Consider the following 22,160-nt stretch of genomic DNA (forward strand, 5'->3'; position numbering starts at 1 on the left):
ATGAGTTGCTATCCCTTCTCTCTCACTCTTTTATTCCCCTTCTCTTTTAAATAATCACATCCCCTTGAGAGAAATGGAGCAGTTAAAATTTTTACTTTATGGAAACTGTTGGATTGACAAAGCCTACCCACTAGACCTAATTTATAGAGATCCCAAAGGCTTTGCTGAAGGATATCAATTAGAAGTTCTTCCTAAGGAAGGGTGTCGTACTCCCAGGATGTATGTATGAGTACTAACCATTTTCCATTCATAAGAAACCATTCCTCCTTCAGACTTTTTTTTTGCTTGCTGACTGGGACAAAATTTTATTTATTAACATAGGTGGTAAAAACACCTGTGCAAATAATATAGAACTGTTGAAGATGTTAGGCTGGCATGACAAATTGGAAATGGAGTAATCCTGTTTTATGCAATCCCACTGCTTCTCTGAAAAGAAATTAGATTTCTGATTGTAACTGGTTTAATGGTAAGATTCTGTCAGCTTTTAAATTCTGATTTTTGTGACCTCTCCTTCTCTCAGATGAGAAAACCAGAGTGAAGAGGACTTGCTTTATATAAAGTGTTACCTGTAGAAGAAAAAGAAAACCTCCTCCAACCATTACAGATGTGTTTATTCCTTAGAAATTTCTTTCAGGGGCTTGGCATCTCTGATGAATACGAAAGGCAGTTTTAACATATATGTCCACATTTAATTCCTCAGTGTATCCGCTTTGGCAGAAATCATTACAATGGAGTTGACACATCTGTGAACCTGAGAGGCGTTGTCAGAATACGGAGAAAAGAGCACACAAGATGAAGTCAGAGCATTTGTTCCTTGACAGCTCAGAGACACTGGCAGCCAGATAGGGCTGGGAAAAGGAGAAGGCACTACAGTTCCTCCTCACTGATCTGAAGCCGGCAAACAGATATCATTTCAGACATAAACCTTCCTCGGAGGTTGTTGCAAGAGTGAAGCAAACTGATGCCTTCTCTGAAGGTTTATATTTCGTGACCTCATTTTAATGACTGTTTTTTTCTCACAGCCAGTCTCTGCAAAGATTCCCACTCAAATAACTTATTTATGGTATGAATGAGAATGTTTTGGGTGGGTTTTAAACTCAAATTTATCTCCTTATCCTTACAGCTTGCAAAAAATAAAGTTTAATGTTCTGAACTACAACTGAATTATTAGATTTTACACAAATCAGGGAAGGTAAAATCCATTTGATATGCTTACTTTTTTTAGGTTATTAACATATGTAACTTCATGTCTGTAGGTCTTTTGTACTGTGACTGAAAGTATGCCTACATTACTATCAAGAAATTCACCTTGTATCAGTATCAAAAATGTCACAGCCAGGTCACCATTAGAAAATATTTTGAAAGCTCAATATTGGAAGCCCAGTAGTTTCTACTTCTTTTTTGTTTTTCTTTTTTTTTTTTTCCTCCTAGAAATGCAAGGTCAGTGAATTTGAATGCTGTAAATACTCAGGCTGTGATGGGTTTATGATTTTGTATTCAACTACTACAATGGCATGCACAGAGATGCATCCATTCTTAGCTGCCTTCCAAGCTGGAAAGCTTGTGCTACAGTATGACATGGTTAGTCTTTGGAAAAGACAGATTCCAATATTCAGTGACTAAAATTTTAGAATTCCTCCTTCTTCTCTGCTATGAACCTAAAAATCTTGTTCAGGACTGCTCTTCTGCAGCTGGTGTCCCAGTGTCTGTTCTACTTATAGTGCTATTTATAACTGGTAGTAGTGTCTTACAGAACCCTACCCCAAGTTATTGAGGAGAAGCACATGAAGAAAGGTGCAAAGATGAACCTAGGCCATTTGTATCTGCCCAAGTCAGACAGAACATGTCTTTGCCAGAGAAGAGGTGTCAAATAAGACATTGGCCCAACCAAAACTGGAAAGTTGTGTTGCTGTCACTAGTACTCGTGGCATAATGTTGACTAAGGTTGTTTCCTGGTAGACCACAGCCTTCTGTTGGTTCAGAATTGGGAAGTGAATCTGTCCCTTCCACCCCTGGGGTGAGGTTTTTAGGTGCAGTTGGTAGCAAGGAGAGATCAATTGCCTGGGTGCTGGGCATCCTGGCATAGAGCTGCCCACATGCCAGAGCAGTTCTTCACAGCACAGGTCTCTGACATGTAATTCAGTTGGCATCACTGAGGAAAAGGAGTCTAATAACAACTCTTGGGAATTTTAACTCTGCAGTCCTCATTCTGTCTACTAATCATACATGGGTATTATTTAGATTCACAGTTTCAAAATACATCTCTACATGTCCAGCTCTGAAAATAGGTCAAAACACCTATCCCAGCATCAGCACTAAGAATTCATAGGGTAAGAATAGAAGAAAGGCACCCATAAATGTATGTCCTGAAGCCCACCCTACCTTAACTGCAAGAGGGAAAGTGAGTGCAGAGCAGGATGCCTCAAACAATAACAAAGTACATGGCTGAGAGCAAGATCTAAACTTGTACAGAGGTTTTCAAGCCAGCGCTTCTCTTTATGAATCTCTGCTTATCTCCCCAGTGGCACTAGGACATGGAAATGCAGATTTTTTTCTCAAATTCCAAACCATTTAGGGCATACAAGGTTAAAGATGGCCTCTTCAGTCCCATCAAGAAGCTTGTTGGAACCAATCAGTGGTTTCAGAGAATTTGTACAATGCATTTTCAACAGCTTCTCTGTGTAAGAAAGGGGCTAAGCATCACTTCAACTACACTGGCAAGCTCTAGCCTGGGTGGCACTACTGACTTTAAAAAAAAAGGCTATTCTATTTGCTATAAGATTAAGAAAGAGAATATTTTTGAACAACAGTTCTAAACTCCAGTCTACTTCTTAATACCATATTCTTATGCTTAGAAGATGATTAACTAATATTCCTGTGCATTTTATTTAACATTTATTTACTCCCAGACTTGAATAACTTAATCATAATAAAAATAGATTTATTGGTCTGCTTCTCCTTCTAGCCCAATTAGGTAAAGCTCAGAATTTTATAGGATATTTAGAACACTGAAGCAGATGCTGAATAATAACAGCTAATCTTTGTTCATTGTGATAAAACCCAGAAGAGCTTCCAATGATGGCCAAGCTCTTTTGTGATCCTGGATTGCAGGAAAATGAAGGATATCTTTGAAGTACCTCCTCTACAGACCCAATTTAATTTCCTAGTTAGTCCTCTTTTCTCATATGATCAAAATCCCATGACTTTCTAGAGATGCAGAATAGCTATTCCTGATCCTATGTTCACTTAGAGGGAAAATTTGTGACTATCCCAATGCCTCTTTTAACAGGGCCAAAAAAACCTGAAGTTGCCATGGGTAATTTAAAGTGTTCCTTCATTTATGTTGATTTTACTGAAACATAAGTTTCAAAAATATGGTATATAAAAACCCAGTATTAATTACAAGGCCACAAGTGCTTTTGGGGGTATCTATATGGAGCCCACAGACAGCACAACACCTGTTAAATATGAGGAGTTGCCAATCTACAGGAGAAATATTCAAAATGCAATAATCCTTGTTAAACTGGTGCAGGGTCACACTCTTCCAGGTGCCTTTTTGGATTTCATGTCATGTAAAATATTACAGCATAAGGTATTCCCAGGTAATACACTTGTTCCACACATATGTATCCTTGAGCTAATGTTTCTCAATCATTCTATCTTCTCTCCAATATTGCATTTTTCTTGTTCAACCACTCTCTGGTCTCCCATTCCCAAGAAACTGAAATAAATATAGTCTGAGAAACTAAATTTTAGCAGAAACCGTGCCTGGAAAATTCTCAAGGGTGGCATCATCCATCTTGCAAGCATCGAAGTAGTAAGTCATGGCAATTAAAGTGTTGTTTCTTAATGAAAGTGATATATAGTATCCCTGGTTTTATTGCATCCCCTGTTGCTTTTTGAAGTGTGTTAGACAACTCTAAAAATAGATATAATTGCCAGCAATTGCAAAGGAGCCTGTTTGTGAATGCCAAAGACATCTAAAGGTAGATACATTTTGAAAAAATTGAGGTGGAGTACTTTCTTTTCCTTCATCCCACATGTTGTTTGGGTGGATTCGAGAGGAGAGCGTGTCCACAGAGTGCAGTTCTGCCAGCAACGCACATCAAAAGGGACAGTAAAGTCAGCAGATTGTAGAAATGGGGCTGTTTCATAAAACATATGCCACCTATTTCAATACACAATTTTCCTCCAAAACAACAAATACAATGGTCTTGTCCATGTTTCAATGCTTATGAACGATACCAGTTGCAGATACTCATATAGACTCAGTTTTCCTGAAGATGGCAGAAATAAGAGAGCTCAATAATTCCCTATTTGTTCCAGAGGAGAAAAAGAAAATGTGCAGTCTTGCTACTTTCTTTTGCTCCAACTTGATACCAATCTTGAGAAGTCACCATCTTGTTCCAGAAAGACAAAATGCTTCCCTTGTCCCACTGTTCCTGCTGCCCTTGGTGACAACCAGCCACTGGTGACTTAGAGGCAGCAGAGAGGGTTTGCGGGACCCGGGGCATTAATGAAAGCTTGGGTGCTGCTGATGGATTGGAAGCCAGGGCAGCTCCAGTGCAAAGTCTGCACAGGAATACTTAGGTAGTTATCATGTGCATACTTTGTATTAGCCACAAATGATGTAGTTTGGAGGGCTGCATAAAGGAGCAATGGGTAAGCATGGCTTATGAGAGGGTCACCTGGTGCTCTTCACTGCTCTGCTTTTGATGGGACTGGGAAAATGATTGTGCAGTATTCCCCAGATGTGACCACTCACACCTGCAATGTGAGGAAGTTTACACTTGGTCCCCAGACTAGTGACTGCCCTGCAAGGCCTGTTTGGTGACCTGAGACTTAGAGCAACTCTGAGTGAGAGTTTCACAATTGTGGCTAAGGAGCATATTACCTATTGGTAATAAATAATGGCCTATTACCATTTTCATGAGTCATCTGATTATTTGATTCAAAGCCTATAAATCAAAGTTTTCAGTTGCAAGACTTTTAGCAGTACACCTCCAAATATACTTCTTTCTTAGTTCTGAAAATGTAGGGAATAACTGCCACAGGGAAAAAAAAAAAAAAAAGAGAAAATGCATTCTCAGTCAAATGCATGCAGTATATGATGCATTTCATATATATATATATACACACTGCAACAGTTTTCAAATTCATCTTTCTTGAAATAATTTTAGGGACAAAGATTTTCTTCTTTGAAGACCTGTAATGGCCAAAACCATTTAGTTTTGTACTGAATTTTATCTTTCTTAAATAATAACAACTAAATGTAGTTAGGTGAGAAACATGAGTTCTTTGACACTCAAAACACCTTACAAAGGAGGACAGAGTGCAATTCATCATCATACCCCACCATGTCAAATTACTCATGTTGTTATCAACAGATACTTAAAACCAAATTCCATGGAATTTCCACTGTTTACTGCACTATCTCTGAACATTATTTTTGCCAACTAGCATTGGGTATGCCAATATTGCAATGTTGCTTGCCTAATTTGGCCTGGGCATTACCTCAGATTATGAACTCCCATCTTCTTGAGCAGTTAGCTTTTAAAAACAAAGATGCCTTGTAGAATCTGAATGCAGTTTCTAAAATCTGAAAACTTCCACTAGCATTTTTGCTTGTCTTTGAGCTGGGTAAGAGTTGAGCTATTTAATTTTAGAAAACTGTCCAAATAAACCAGTCTTGTGCTGGTGGAGTAGTGTGCCAAATGCTAGCCTAGAGCAGAGCTGCTTGGCACTGTTAAACTCCTGAACTAATAGACTCATAATGAAAACAATTCAAACCAACCTGTAAGAAGTATGGAAAGGCCCATGCATCCCTCATTAAAATGAATCTGTTTCTTCATTGCCATTCTGTGGTAACAGGGGTCATGTTTTGACTCACCCTCCAAAGCATGCACAGTAATTGTGCACTAAATCTCTCCACAAGGAGATTCCTCAGTGCATATAAACGTAAGATGGGAAACAAGGAACCAGACGTAAATCAGTGCTTGACTTAGAAAAGATAAAAATTCCACTTCAGTTCTGTCTTGAAGGCTTAAATGGAAGAAAATTGCACAGGCCTCTTTCTGCATCAGGGGTGGATGCTGTTCTGAAACCTGGCGCTGTTTAGCATGCTCAACAGGGAAAAGAGGAATGCTGCATGAAAAATCTGCTTCTTTGTAGGTCAGATAGATACATGTCTTGACTCAGTGATGACTAATAAGAACTTTAAATTCAGTTAATTTTTTCTTTTCCAGTATACAGTTCCAAATGAGTTAAAGAATTTCTTTCCACCCTGTTTTTTACTGAATCATATTATTTCCAAGATCATGATCTTCTGATCTCATGTATACACAGAGATCTTATGATCAAAATGTTTTCAAGGTTTTCCTCAAATTCATTTTTACACATCTTTTCATAATGCTTCCATATGATCTAGAGAATATTTGTCCTAAATTGGAAAACTGATGTACAGCTGACTCTTTCTTTACCTGTTCTCCTTGAATTTTGAAATGGATCTCTTTGGTTTTAGACAAACAATGCTATATCAGAAATGTCTTATTAGTAAAAACAATAATGTAGTTGATGTTTTTGTCCTGACAATGTAGCATCCTATATAAGATCCAATATTACTGTGCTCATGCTGCATTTCTGCAAGCACAATCAATCATCACTGGACAATCATTTTGCCAGATGAAGGCTGTGACTTTGTCCTCTGAGGGTTGTCTGTAAGCAGATAATACTGTTGAACTAGACAGAGGGATTTACAATGAAATTCTTTCTAGTTATCATGCATAAGTCCAGGGAGCTTCTGAAAATGGTCCCTCTTTGAGTAATTTTAACATGTTTCTAAAAGATTTAAAGTGATATAAGCTCTGTGTCAGAATTATATGTATGGCTACTTTTAAATGGTAGTGTAAAACCCCAGCTGCACAGCTTTATCTGTGTTCATATTTTATTAATCAGTTTCTTTTAATGTCCTCACTTCTATCTCGCTCTCATTATCTTCCTTTAAGTCCCTGCCCAGCTATTTCCCAGAGACCATTTTAAAATTAATTCTAATGATTTTAGGCACTTTTAAGATGATTTTCTTCATAAGACTGTTCTCTTAGTGAACTAAGTTGTTAGCTGACAGCAGTATGATTTGGAGACCTTGTCCTACTGTTTCCCCCAAGCTAGCAAGAGTCAGGCCAAACCTTGGTCTAATCCTGTTTGCTTATTTACAATTTAAATCAATTTAAATGAATATACCACGGAATAATTGACCCCCTTAAAATATAATAGGAAAATAAAGAGGGTCTAAGCTCCAGCTATTTTTCAGAGAGGCACACAGCTCACACAAATGCTGTGACCAGGCTCATTTCCTGCAACCAGAAAAACCCTGAACACATGAGAATTTTCTCTGGCCTGTTGGGAATCTGGGGCAATTTGTCCCTTCTGATTAATGATCAGTATGGCTAACAACTTCAGATACTCCACTGAATCTGAAAGAGCTCTTGGCAGACCACTGATTTAAAGTGGGATCTAATGTTTTTTTGGGTTAAACACTCTGGATGGCAACCTTTAGTGCCTTTTAACACAATAGTGAATGGGAAGGCTAGCCAGGACTTGTGTTAGTTAACTAGATTAGTTAAACAACAGTGAAAATGCCTGATCTTATTGACATCCAGAAGAAATGAAGCAATTATGCTTCAAAGATTTCTGGTTACTTGAAAATCTTTTGTTTTACCATTGTTGTTGTGGATCACTGTGTATCTATCATGAGTCTGTAACTTCAGCTTTGGCAATTTGCCTAAGATCAGTGCCTTGTAACAAAAAAATCCCTTAGTGGGCTTCTTTACAGAAAGTCCTGCCTCTCCAATTTCCTAATAAACCAGAAAGACAATGTTCATGCATGTTATTTTCTCTGGACCTCTAGTTCTTTTATGGTGCTTCTCCATCCAGGTTGTACTGGCAAAACTTAATTCAGTAGGGGGCTCACACTGGACTTTCTGCAAAATTCTCCAAATAGGAGACTGTTGAAAGGTGATAATAAGAATCACAAACTGTGTTATCACCACCAGCTTCTTTTCAGAGTTTGATTTATTACTGTGGAGAAGTCTTCTTAGGACTTCAGTCTTGGTTCTCCCTACTGGTCAGCGCAAGAGAAAAGTAATAACAAGGGATACCTAATATCTGAGAAGAGAAGGAAATCTTTACACATAGGACATATATATATATATATATATATATATACATGTTACTACAGATCATGTCAATTCCCCTGTAATACCTGTTATTACACCATATTTGTCTATATCAGAACACACCTGCTATTACACCAAAGCATAATTTTCTCGTGAGACAATTTCAAGGAAGATAAAAGCACTTTTTTCCAAAAACAATAGCTATCTCATAGTAATAACTGCTTTTATGGAGCATGTTTCATTTTGTGAGCAAGATCTACCCTGAAAGTAAATTGCATATACTTTCCCATTTTATCAATTTTATCTATTTTGCCTAAGCATGAGGTATCATTTAACCTACATATTTTGTTCTCCCAGTGTTTCTCTAGGTATTGTTACAATTATTGTTATTGTTGTTGTGTTGTCATTCAACACAAAACTTAGGCACATAGTTTACTTTAAAACCTTTAAAAAGCTCAATTGAAGACAATATCAGTACTCTTAGTACTCTTGGCACATTATTATGAGCAGATGTGTAAATACCTGAAGGATCATTATCTTAGGTTGGCAGCTTCTTTGGGGCACACCACACTTCCACTATTGTAAAAATACCACATTAAAATGTGGGAAAATATGCATTTTCTGTAAATATGCACAATATTCCAGCAAATTTGGCTAAGAGTTTTGTACATAACAATACTAGACATAATTTTAAAAATTCAACCTAAACCCAGACAGCAAGCCAAATATTCTGAAAGACTCAAGATAGCACATCCTGGGTACCATGTGAATTCTACCAGAGTAATCAAATTCTGTAAGTCCTCATGATATTGTACATAAAGAAAGAAATATCTTCAATATCCTCTGAACAGTGTCTCAAATGTCCACCTCTCAGATGGCTGAAATGAATAGCTGTTATGCTACTGTCAGTTGTTGCTGGACTACATTTTAAAGTTTTTGGGGTTTTTTTTTCTGTTTAAGGAAGACAATAAATCCACCAAAGTTTCTCATTTTCTGCCCAGGCACCCTGCAATCTGCTTCTGGGATAGTGCTGGTTGTTTCTTATATGTCCCATCATAAACAACAATTCTTTATGGAAGCGCCTTTTCCATCCAGCTACTAAAAATGACAGCAAAGATTATGCAACAGAGGAGTTGCTTGGAAAACATAATTTGCAGTCTGTACATACACTCAATGACACAAGCTATTTCTTAAATAAAACTGTAGTTTAAGAGAAACCTGTGATAAATCTAAACTGAGAAGAATATATTGATGAGCTAAGGCTATAATGTGTCCTTTTCTCCTACCCTTCAGCAACAAAAAATATCCACTTTCCGTAATGATAAGCATTATATGAAGCTATACCTACTGTGATTTTGTAGGCTTTCAGCTGCAAACATCTTGGGGATCTAGAATACCATTTTTGTTTTTAAATAATTTGCAGTGTCACACTGTTCATTGTACTGACTAGTGACACACACAACACTTATTTTACAAGTATATTATTCAGAGGCAGTAAGTCATAGATATATGGTTTCTACCTTGTTTCACCAGTCTGAGTTGTTCTTCTCTCACTTCTTTTTGTGATTCTTTGGGTAAGATGCTAGAAATAAGTTTTCACTAATTATGTCAGTCTACACAGGGAAACAGCTAATTTATGTTTATTCAGTAATTGTTTTCCTGGATGCAGCCACTCACACCTTCCAACCACACCAAAACACCATGGTATGTTTATAAATGTTTTGCAGGAGAATGTGTTAAATATCCAAGTTTTCATGCAGGGATGCTGAGCACCCTCATGTCATGAAGATGGAACACCACCTAGTTTAAGACTGGAAGTCTTCAGAAACCTGCTTTCAATAGAGCTTTTCCACAACCAAGCTGCCACTCTGTCCTACCTAGGCAGGATGGGACTACTGATGGCAGAGGCTGTGAGGACAGGTCTCCTCTACTACAGGCAGATCTCTCTGATAACTTCTTCTGATGCTTGCAAGGCAAAGACCTGCAAGCAATTGGCAATATTTTGTGTTTAAATATTTTTAAATTTTGGTGGGAATTGCTTGGTTTTTGAATTCTCACTGAGTTCTTCTATCTCTGGCCAGTGGCACTGGAGACTATTTGACGCTTGTGGCTCATAGTATAACCATGGTCTGAGAGCTCTGGAAACTGGAGGCTGTTATGTACAAGATTTAAATTTTCTTACAATTTAAGACCAAGAGAGATCATCAGCCTGTCTGATCTGTCTTGCATATAGGTGCCTACTAAATGTTGTACATGTATGCCAAAGCTCAGAGAACCACTTTCATTAGCCCATACTATTTTAGTCCTTGAGAAACTAATCTAAAACAGTGCCTAAAACAGTACCTGAGCTTCCTATGATACTTGAGAACTGATTAGGCATGCCCAGACAACCACAGAAAAAAAATCCATGCAAAATATCCACCATGCTTGCCAATCTGAGCTATTAAAATTTCTACTGCTTCTGGACTGGGCTTAATTCAAACCCAAGCATCAGATGTCTAAAATAATTTTCTGCATTGGTTTAATCTCTTCCTGGCTACAGCAAGATAAATAATACATGGTTCAAGGGAAGGCAAAAAGTTCTTCTGCAGAATATATGAGACCAAATATCTCTCAGAGGAGTGGAGAAGAGATTCTTCCTCTCTGCTGTAGGCAGCCAACTGGAGCTCTCAAGTATGGGATTTGATTATACTTATTACCTTAATGCCAGCCTGAAAATGTCTGAGTGGGCAGGGTGCAATTCAAGCCATCTTGTTCCAGCCATAATGGAAGAAGTTGCACAGATGCATTGTTCTAATGGATGGGGCCAGAGGGATCACTAGGGTATGTAGCCTGATGTGACCCTCCTTCCCCCCCTGAGCCTGCTCTGTCCATTAGAAGTTCTCCCAGAAGCTGAAGTAAAGCTGTATTTAAGAAAGACAGCCTTTTTTAGGACAAGATCAAACAATGGTGAGTGCACCACCTCCCTTCATAAGCTGTTACAGAGTTTAATTACCTTTACTGCTAGGAAATTGCATCTGATTTCAAGGTTGATTACATCTAACCTGAAACTTCCAGTCATTGGATTTAGTTGTGCTTTTGTCAGCAAGAGTGAAAAAGCTCACTGTTGTTATCTATTCCCTGTATTCTGCCACTCTTTTTTTAAGTAGAATATGTCCAGCTCTTTAAGCCTCCTATATCAAGACTTGTACTTGACATACAAAATACTTGGATTTTCTCTAACATTTTCTCGTCTTCTTTAAAGTGCAGGCACCAGAACTGTGCTTGATATCTTTGAAACATGCAAGGACTGTGCTGAATCCTTTCCTCATCAATGTACTCAGATCTCATGTAAGGGCTGATTAGGATAATCACTTTTTGAGTCTCTGCTCTCTGAGACAGTGTCCATTCCTACAAGCTTTTGGACTGTAGTGAAATGAATTTAGTGTGCTGCCTGTTGGACAGTGATCATTTAGCCAAATCAAATTACTGCAGAAGTAATATATCTTCTTTGTTTATTGTGCTATATGCAAGCCTTTAAAGCAAAGATTCTACCTCATGGCCCGAAACGCTGAAAACAAAAGAAAACAGTATCAGGAAAAGACTGTTTCTGATGCTTGGAAATCTCCTCACATTGAGTGAAATCTCTCCATTAAAAGGCTACATTTTGAAATTTGTCAGTGAGACATTTCTTAATCCTCACAATAGGTGACCTGTTAATTCCATGTAATGCAAGACTTGAAATCAAAATATCATGTGGTATTAACTGCCTTGCAGAAATCCAAGTACCTCCTATCAATACAACTGCTTTTCTCCTGCAGACCTGTAATCTTTTACATAAATCTTCAAAATAAACAAAAATTCCACAAGTGTATGTGTTGAGAACTGCCACTAACCTGTTTTGACCAGGATTAAATAGATTTATTCTTTTTCTCATATTTAAGTATCCCAGAAACACATGCTATTTTGTGAGAAGACCAAAGCATCAGTTTCAGCTAATGGATGGCAGGCACGTAGCAGAAAAATATACTTCCCTACTTATATTGTTCTCTAAATCAGAGCTAGGCGGAGTATGAGCTGAACTAGTTGAGCTTATTTACAACCACTGTTTCTCTCTCAGAGTTAATGAATTACTGACAGGATCTTCTGTTATTTAAAACAGAAACTCACTCCTAAAAGTCACTTAATCTCTTTCCTATAAAGGTACTAAGTCAAAGAACAATGAAATGTTCTTTCAAATGATGGAATCTGCCAAATACAGGAACAACAGAAACTACTAGTGCTTCTTGAAGGGAGTGTTTAATGCCCAGTCCTCAAAGCCTTGTGAGAGTAGCTGTGCTTAGATGGTCTGCACATTGCCAGTGTGGAGCTTAAAAAGATTAAGAGACACAATGGATTTGTATGGGCCCTCTGTAAAGAGGCCTTTGATTCATTACTAATCTTCTCAGGGCAAAAGCTCATCACCCATACATGCAGCAGCAGTACCCATGGGCTGAGAGGAGAATGAGGACTGCTGGTACCACCAAGCCTAGAGAGAAAGCAGAAACAGATACACAATTTAGGAATGCAGCTATAGTGTAAACATTGTGGTTTGTGTTGCTTTTAATGTTTCCAGGCTGCAAAATTTCATGCTTTTTGCTGTTCTCGTGGCTCAACATGGACTACTGCTCTGGGCCCTGACCATGTCCTCCCTTGGAGTTTGGAGTAATCCCAGGGAGAATGTGCCCCTGACATGTCTTTGCACTGCTCTCTACAAAAAAAAAATCATACTCTAGACCATGAACAGAATATTCCCTCTAAACTCCTAAGCATGTGCTACTAGAGTTAAAAACCTTGTGAGATTTAGCTCTTTAATGTACCTACATCTAGAATATTAATTTCATACTACTGTTGGCTATGAAAAGAATTGATCCTGTAATGAAAGGAATATTAGTCAAGGGATAAAGAGAAGGTCACTCAATTTATCTCGGCACTGGAAGAAGCAGTATTCTTTGCTGATTTTGTAAAAAGCTATTAATGTCTCTGAAAATAAAGGGAATAGATGGTACCAGATGATTCTTTAATTTAGCCATTGAAATATTTTGTTAATATTTATACATTTTTAAGGATCTAATCCTGTAAAGTCTTGTTTATATGAATACTTCTTACTCACAAACAGCCTTGCTGAATTATGTAGGGGTTTTTGCGTTTGAAAAAAATTTGTGTAAAGATCAGTAGTACCAGGCCCTTAAATATTTACAAACACTCATCAAAATTATTTTATGAGGGAAACTGAAGAACCATCTGCTATCTCCTGTTATTTAATGCTCCCTGATTTTCCTAACTATGCATAGAAATCAACAAATATTAGCATTTTCTTTCCTATCTGAGGGCAGCCAAATTACCTTCTCCTTATCCTTTAAACTTACACTCCTTCCTAACAGAGGACTAATCCTTTCACTTCTACTTCTGTAAAATGGACAAGTGATGGCTGTGAGCTAGTCAGCAAATCTGCTGCTGGGTTGTTCAAGAACCAAAGTTTCTTTCACCTAGAATGATAATATAGTTTTCTGCACACAACCACCATGACATCAGCAGTATTTCAGTCCTTAAAAATCTGTGACATTTTTAACAGCAAATAGCTGTGCATCCCTTTACAGTAATTTTCCCCAGAAAAAGTACTGTGTTCTTCTTTTCAGAGAAGCCACTTTTCAACTGAAGTTGTAGATGCTTAGCTGCTCTCAGCAGTGAGTCTTTGAATACAAACCTGCAAACCAGCTACACATGTGCAGCTGGTCAAAAAGGTTTTTTATTAGGTGCAATTTCAACAACAACAACAAAGTGTTTCTATCTTTTTGTGAAGTTCTGTTTTTCTTGGCAATTGGACTAAAATCATTAGGATGAATGGCTAATGCAGTAAATTAAGTTATGCATGCTAAGATCAGTCTTCTCTTGTACTGTTGTGATATTTAACAATGCAAACATTCCACAAAGTACCACAAGAGGTTCAATTTTAAAGAGAAATGACTGTATTTATATATATTTTTTTGGGGGGGGGGGGAAGGTGGGTGTCAAGCCAAATGAAAAGATTTGCTAACTCTTTTTTTTTCATTAAAAAATATTCAGCAACAGCAAATCACTACAGGTAAGTTTGCAATGCTGGTAATGTGGTGTATTGCAACCAAGTGCATCCATTCTGGGTACTACATCCAGCTGCCATATATCTATATACCAAACAGAAAAATATGAACACAAGCTGTATTTGAAGGAAGGGATGCTGCACATTAGATTTTGGATTTGGGTTATCAATAATGATTAATATTTTTCTACTTCCTTAAAATGAATCTGAGTTGGTTTCAGCTAAAGGAATAAAACTCACAAAGCCTGAAAATTGTTTCCCATTGCAAATAATACAGGGCTGCTAATGCAGTTATGGCTTCAGTCAGTTTCATCAGCTTTCTGACACAAACACACTACAAAAAGAAATGCATGCTCATGTACTAGGTTTTTATTTTTTAACTGATTGTGTCTTCAAAGCTGGGTTGAATCAGTGTGAGAGTCGTGCAAGGGACTAATGAAAGTGATTTTTATCAAGTTGCTTTTTGTATTTGTTATTTTCTCTTTTACTAATAAGAATTTAAAATGATAGGCATACATATACGTGTTCATGAACCAGTTTGCAAATATTCCTAGGAGAAAAACCAGTGGGTTTTGCTATAGTACCAAGGCCTGGTCCTGCATTATCTTGCTAATATGATTCAGATAGATTACTCAGGGACATAAATATTTACTGAGATAAAAACTCACAGGTCTGAGATTTAATGATGTAAATTGACATTTGGCAATGCATTTCTTTTGTTTCCCCTTCCCTCAAAAGACCACCTCTCTGTGGCCATAGCACTGGTCCTTCTGATCTAGAAGTCTCCTTTTGACAATGGCTGATATGGAGATAAAATATTTTTGTATAGTTACAGGCAAAAAAACAGTCCAGAGGAAATCAATGCCAATTCATTTTCTGTTCCATGCAGCATCTAAGGCAGCTTTCACCTTAAAGCAAACCAGCTAAGATGGATCTTTCTGAAACCCATCTGCTCAGGTGCTCTCAACTAGAGACAAGCAACAAAATTTTTGCTGCACAAAATGAATAGAAAGTTTACTTTGCAGAGCCAGAGTAGAAAAGTGCACAACAGAGAAAGTGTGTTCGAATGAGAGAGGCAACCAATTGGTGATGTTTCCTAAAGTCTGCGTTATGACAGGCCACGCGACTGCTGCAACACAGCACACTTCACAGAAGCACCTCTTGGAAAATAAAGTCACCCTTGCAAGAACTGTGGTAAACCCGAAGCAGGATGTGAATAACTGGATCAGCACAAAAGGCTGGTGAGGCTGAGCATAGCATAAGTTCACCTATCGTAGCAAGTATTATCCATTGGCAATGACAGCTGCTCACTCAGATGAGCAAAACAATTAACCTTATTCGTATTTTGCTGGGGAACCTGGCGGGCACTGGGGGGAGCAGAAGCACCCTCTGAAGGACCCCACGGTGCTCCCGACAGGCCGGGCTATCTCTCTCGGGCGGCCCCGGCCCTGCTCCTAAAGCTGGGGAGCGAGAGGCACAGTCAGCCCCGAGAGGCAGCCGGGCGGCATCCCCCGTGGCGGGCAGCACCTCCCCGCCGTGCGCTGAGAGCGAGAGAGAGGTCTCCTCCTTCTCTCGCTCCCCGCCCCGCTCTCTCCTCCCTCCGTGCCCGCCTGCCTCCGAGCCTGCAGCCGCAGCGCAGGGCAGGGGAGCGGCGGCGCGGCAGGCACAGCCTCCCGGCGGGCGCCCGGCGGAGCAGCAGGGCGGGCGGGCGTTGGCTGCGCCCGGCCCCGCCGCGCCGCCCCCGGCTCCGCCCGGCGCTCCCATGGCGCGGCGGCCCCGCGCCAGGTGAGCAGCGCTGCCTGTTGCGCCGAGCGGAGCGGAGCGGAGCCGCCGGGGCCACATGCCGAGAAGTTTTGCGGGAAGGCGCCGCGATGTGAGTTGCGGCGCCCCGCCGATGCACCGGGTGGGGGGCGGCAGCACCGGGAGAAAACTCGACGGGCAGGGAGCGGGGGGAAGGCGATCAGCGCTGCTGCCTCCGAGGGGTACCGCCGTGCCGTGCCGTGCCACCTTGCCCGGCAGCGATCGGCGAGGGCCACCGGCGATGCCCCCTCCCCCATCCCGTGCTGGCGAACCTCCGGTGTCCGTGAGTTCTGGGGGGTGACGGGGTCGGGATTCCGCCGAGGCAGCGGGAGATGGGGAGGGAATCCAGAGGCGGAGGCTCTGAGAAGGGGGTTAACACCCTCTCTTTTGGGAGCAAACGAGGAATTTGAGACCCGCGGCCCCCGATCCCGTACCGGAGCAACATCAGAAAAAGGGGTGGAAAATCCAGCGCCCCTCCCATCCGTATGTGCTCCCGGGCGCTGTCCCTGCCCGGCCGGGTGCGGGCGGGCTGCCGGAGCTCGGTCGCGCTACTCAGCGTGCGGGCGGCGGCCGGGGCGCCGAGCGGGGCTGCCGGGGAGAGGGGGCGGCGGAGGCGGGGAAGGGAGGGAAGGCGCCGTGTGTGTTGCCGTAGGATTTTTCCACTTTGAGACGTATCAGGACCAGTCGCTACGGTTCGGGCGGCGGTGGCCGCGATGCGGGGGGAGGGGAGAAGAGGGCATCTCCCTCCGAACGCGAGCAACAAATGGCAGCGGGGGCGGCAGCCGGGCTGCAGGACAGCGGCGCTGCGCCCAGGTGAGCTGCGACGCCCCCGCTGCCCGGGGAGGCACCGGGCGGAACCGGAGCGGGTGGCGCTGGAGCTGACCCGGGGGGCTGTGACGGGGGCGGGCTGCCCCCGGCCCGGGACACGAACGGGGGTTCAGGGGTCCCGCGGCCGCGGGGGCTCCGTGAGACCCGGCGCTCCGAGACGGGAACGGTCGCGACCTCTGAGCCCGCACGGAAATGTGGGGATCTCTTGCAGCAAGCGGGTACTGGGTACTGTGGGAACCGCGGGCTCTTCTCTCGCCTTTCTGGCGAGCTACACGTCCAGAATTTCCCTCGCCAAAAATTTGGAAAATGCCTCAGATGTGCCAGTGAGAATTCTTCTTTCCGTCTTTGCTTCTGCCTTCAAAAATTAGGAGATTTTAGACTATCGGTTAGAAAATGTGAAGGTGATTGAGGCTGCAGGTTAACATCCCATCTTTCTAATTGTCCCTAGACAGCAGAAATCGTGTAATTACAGAATGAAAACAGCCCAACGACTTGAAAAGCATAAATAGACCAACTACCTAAAGAGTCAGAATGAGAACCAGGCAAACAACGTTTAGTGCTCTCCTCATATAAGTAATTCTAGAGTTATTTACATAGCTATGAAAATGACAGAATAAGCTAAAGCTTTTGAGATTATTTGAATTAATTACAATATAATAGCCATGAGAAAATGTTACAGATTTGGTAAGGAAGGGAAAACAACCCTTCCTCAAGCTGAAAACTCTGACTGGGGTAGCCTTTTCTGAATGTTGAAAAGACCTGTCAAAATTTCTTCTTATGGTAACCTGTCTAATAATTTGTAGGTTTAAACTGGAAGGTGTGTGTCACGCCCTCCTGAAAGCGGTAGCTTGAAGGCTTTGGTATAGAGCACCACAGTGTTCATATGGCTTACCTATTGATATTATTCTTAGTCATTTAATTTAAAAGTATAAACTCCTAGTTTGGTTTAAAGGGAAAGAAAATAAGCTGTAGAATGAGCTTAATTTGCAAAGCCTTTGCTACATTCAGAGTCTGATTTTCCAGTTTAGTTTCTAAATAGAAATATTGCTCAGAATTAATTATAACTGTGATTGTGGCAGCCCTTACTTGTGCAAGTTGCCTGGATTTCTGTGGGATGACTTCTACAGGTAATATGCTGATGGCTCAAGATGGCAGGATGAGGCCCATGGTCAGAGAGTTCCAGCATGCAGCACCATGTAGGGCTGTGCCCATTGGAGCTAATGAGATGATTTGGACTTTGGCAAGAGAAGAATGTGAGGTTAAGTCTGGATCTCTTGCATTTAGTCAGCTATTGCTGGCTGGGTCACTGAACCCTGATCTTGCCATCCCTGAGGTTTGCTGTAAAATTTGCTCTGACTTCAGTCCAGCCAAAATGAGCTCCTGTGTGATTGTAGTTTCCAGTTGCCTTAGGGTGGGTGGAAGCTGCTGAGTGTCTTGGAGATCAGGGCCTGAATGAATGAGAATTGTACCTGCAGCTATCAAGAATCAATGTGTTTTGCCTCAAATGTGAGATTAATTGAAAGAGAGGTATCATTTAATAGGCATATAAGTCTGTGCTCTGGATCCAGTCCTGAGCTAATAAAGTCCATGAGAGCTTTGCCATATATAAACGGAATAGCAAGACTTAAGGGTACAGGTGTGATTTGTCTTTTCCATGTGCTTTATGGATCTGTATTTCGAGTCTTTTGGGAGGTAGGAAATTCTTCCTGCTCACACTGAAACAGCATTAGAGTAACTAGAGTAACAGAGCAAGTGCATGATATGTCAGCTCAAGAAATATCCTCCCAGCAGGAGAACTGGAATTTATAAAATTCAGCTGTATTCAGAAGTGCTAACTCAAGTGTCTAAAGCCAGAGAAAAAATGTATTGCTTCATTTCAAAAGCACCTTTAGATGTTCAGTTAAATAATAAGATGCTTCTGAGTCTTGTTTTTAAGGATATTTCCTGTCACTTCACTAGGAATATTTATGTGAGTAGCGCAAAGGATACATGGCTCACTGGCAGGAAGATTTTAAACTTTTTAATGAAGTGGATGATTTAAACAAGAAGGAATAAGGGTAGGAATATTTCTTGTTGCCACTTCAGTTAATCAGAAGATGAACTAAGGAAGGTACTTCCTCTCAGAGTGGAATACTGCATTTGTAATGACTTACAGGATTTGCATGTAACTACTGTCCTTGTTGTCATCTGCGTGCCTGGTCCTTGGATCAGCGCTCATTAGAGAATGCAAATTAAATTAGTGTTCTGTGGCTAGCAAAATAATGCCCCTAATTTTGCCTCATTCAGTAAGCTTTGTTCATAAGCTTAGAGAAAACTCTTGTGAAGCAATTTAGAAACTTATAATAATTTTAAGCAGAACCTTTTTTCAAAATGATGGTATTTTGAGCCAAGAATAAATTATTTGAGTTCATAGAATATGTAGCATTTACATTGGCTTGTTTGGCCACGCATTTTAAGTTGCTATTTTATTTACTAAAAGTAACTTCTAGAAAGTGCAATTTTGATAGGACACTTCAATACTGGTATGAATCAAATGCCAGTATGTCTACTGAAAGTGCAAGCAGAAAGGATTTAGGAATTTCTCAGCACCTTCAATAAGTATTTTTAAAGGGATTACAGCCTGTGAATACATGGATGAACAAGGTATATCTTTTGCTCTTAAATCCAATATGCTGTGGGTGAAGTAGCATCACATTTAGAGATGTTTTGGTGAATTTAATCCCTGCTTCTAGTTTCAGTCCAGCTCTTTTCATAGGTAGTTTCTGTGCTTCCGTCATTCTGGCGTGGTTTGTTAGTCTGGATGCACAGCAGACTTGTGGGTGCATCCTAGGGGGAAAAGGAGTGTGATGTGGTATTGGTTTTAGTCACTGCATCATCAGAGCATCAGATAAACAGTTGCTGAAGAACTTGCTGTGGAGGAGGATGTCATTAGTTCACAATGCTTAAAGATGCATGATCCTGCTTCATGGGGATTTCTGTGGGTGACTGGTGCCTGTGTCTGTACTTGCCACTGATGACCTGCACTGCTTATCTCCATCAGCACCTGTATCCAGCGCTGGCTTGGCTTTACACGCTTACAGCTTGGAAATGCAAACACAGTGCTTACTGTTACCAAACAACAGAGCATCTTTTATTTCTCTCTCTGGGCTCCACTGAGTTCCTTCACCAAGCAGATGTTTTTAAAAACGGGCATCTTTCTGACTGGCTTCTGCAGTGGATGAGGGAAAGTCCTTTTCATAAGGATCATCCCTGCTCCCGAGTTCTGTTTTCCATCAGCAAGGAAAAGGCAATAGTTGCTGAATATAAATGGTGTTTCTTTCTCTGGAGGGTATGAACTTTTGTAGTGATGAAAAAAAGACAGGTAGACAGATGGGAACAGATGAAGAAGACCTGATGCCCACAAAACAGGAGAAGTAGCTTACAAGAGGGAGAAAGTAGTGGCTGATCTGAGTATTTTGAGTCTTGAAGTTGAGGTGATCTGGGCTGTACCATAGCCCTCTGGCTCTGCTCCATGCTGTGCCATGGATTTGCCATGGCCCTGCTATGGGCCTTGAGAGAAGAGGTGTTGGTTGATCTCAGTGGAACTAGAAGCATTGCTGAGGAATTGAATTTGGCTTTTTGTATCTCAGCTCCACTGACAGAACTGAGATAAAAAATGCCTCTTGAGGAAATGGGACTGGTAAAAAGCCTTTTCAGAGATACATTGATCTGGATAATTGGACTTTTTACTTAAACAGAGATGAAAATTACCACTACAGATCTTGATGTACTTGATTAAGGTTTACCTCTGCTTTTCAGCTAGCTAGTGTGTGTGTTTTAAATTAATTTGCCACTTCATTAATAGCCGTTTCATAAAGCTGCTAACTTATCCTTTGAGAAGAAAAAAGTTAACCTCTGCTTGCCAAATAGTACTATAAAGAAAAAATGAAAAGTGATAAAAGTGAGTGACAATATATAAATGGGGTGCTACTCTGGCCTGGAAGCAGGAAAGCAAATGGACACTATTTAATTATTTAAGGAACAATAAATGAGAAGTCCAGTTCTCAAGTGACAGCAAAAGGAGCAATGAACAGAATTCTAAAAGGTTAGGAACAGAAAACAATGCATAAAGAAAATAGAAGGTGGACACGAAGGGAGCAAAGGGTCAGGGGATGAACTTAGGATTTCTATGGAGTTTTCAGTTGGAAAATATTACCTCCATATTATGGTACTTGCATAACAGCCAGTATTTCACTCAAATTGTGGAAGTTTAGCGCACAGTGTCCTCCTGGGGGGGTCACTTCATGTTCCCACTTCATCCTCTGGATGCACAACCTCAGTTAATAGGGCAGGTGCTTCTAAAGATGGCATGTCTTAGGTGTCGGGCTCTCTTAAGAAGCTTACTTCGTGGATGTTGTTAGTTGTAGTGGTGCTGTCACTTCTGTCAAAGTTGCTTCCTCCACCAAACAATAGCATTAGTTTTAAGCAAAGTATTTTTTGCAGTTCACCAAAATTGGGTTACACACTTTCGCAACTGTACTCGCTAAAGATATGCTGTAAATAATGATCATAAGTATTCAGCATTTCATTACAAATATTTGCATTGGGAGTTAGTGGGATACATGAAAAGCATGTGAAGGCTGTTTCCCATATGTAGATTACAAATGTCTGTTGTTCTGGTGGAATTTGCTTAATGCAAAATATTCTTGTAATGCTTAAAAAGTATACATTTTTGTGTGCTTGTGAACAATTTGTAGCAAAAACATGAAGCCTTTGGATGTGAAAACAAATCCATGGTGCTTGCCATTGTAAAGGCATTGCAATGAAAAGAAAAGGAAAAGCACTGGGTCAACAGTGTTAAGTTCCTGCTAGTATTCCCTCATCTTTAAAAGCAGGGACAAATGCTTCTTCCTCTTTAAAGAGGATCTGCAACAAAAAATTTTAATGAAATTGCTTGTTAGGTCATATATGGTTAAGCAAGCAATAGTGGTTATATATCTTAGTGATGAAATGTCGTCTTATCAGCATTAAAACCAAAACAAATTTACATTACTGGTGTTTTAATTCTTAACTTTTGAACCTGTTTCTAGTCTGTGTTTGTAAGTGAAAACAGGCACAATCTCTTTAGACTTCCATTTCAATTATTTTTATTTTTAATTCTTCACATAGCAGTGTTTGTATATTGCTTTCTATACATTCTTTTATTAAAAAAAAAAAAAAATCCCGGAAAGCCTTTTCTTTCACTTGTGAAAATACTTCTGTAGTGCTTTTTTTCATGTGAA

The 22,160-nt window shown here is 40.4% G+C and overlaps 1 protein-coding gene across 2 annotated transcripts in view; it reads left to right on the forward strand.

Moving 5' to 3' along the window:
• Window positions 1–16,026: 16,026 nt before the first annotated feature.
• LRRC3B (leucine rich repeat containing 3B) overlaps window positions 16,027–22,160 on the forward strand; it is a 43,839-nt gene continuing 37,705 nt past the window's right edge. Inside the window, exon 1 of one of the 2 annotated variants that reach the window (XM_054273940.1) lies at window positions 16,027–16,144. The gene's annotated coding sequence lies outside the window, so the exon portion shown is untranslated. Of the gene's footprint in view, window positions 16,145–16,178; window positions 16,355–22,160 lie in introns of those variants that run through there. The other variant, XM_054273941.1, reaches the window with a different exon arrangement.

The sequence above is a fragment of the Melozone crissalis genome, unplaced genomic scaffold (assembly GCF_028551555.1).
Source record: "Melozone crissalis strain CALT ecotype California unplaced genomic scaffold, PUWL_Pcris_2 ptg000016l_1, whole genome shotgun sequence".
Taxonomy (NCBI): domain Eukaryota; kingdom Metazoa; phylum Chordata; class Aves; order Passeriformes; family Passerellidae; genus Melozone; species Melozone crissalis.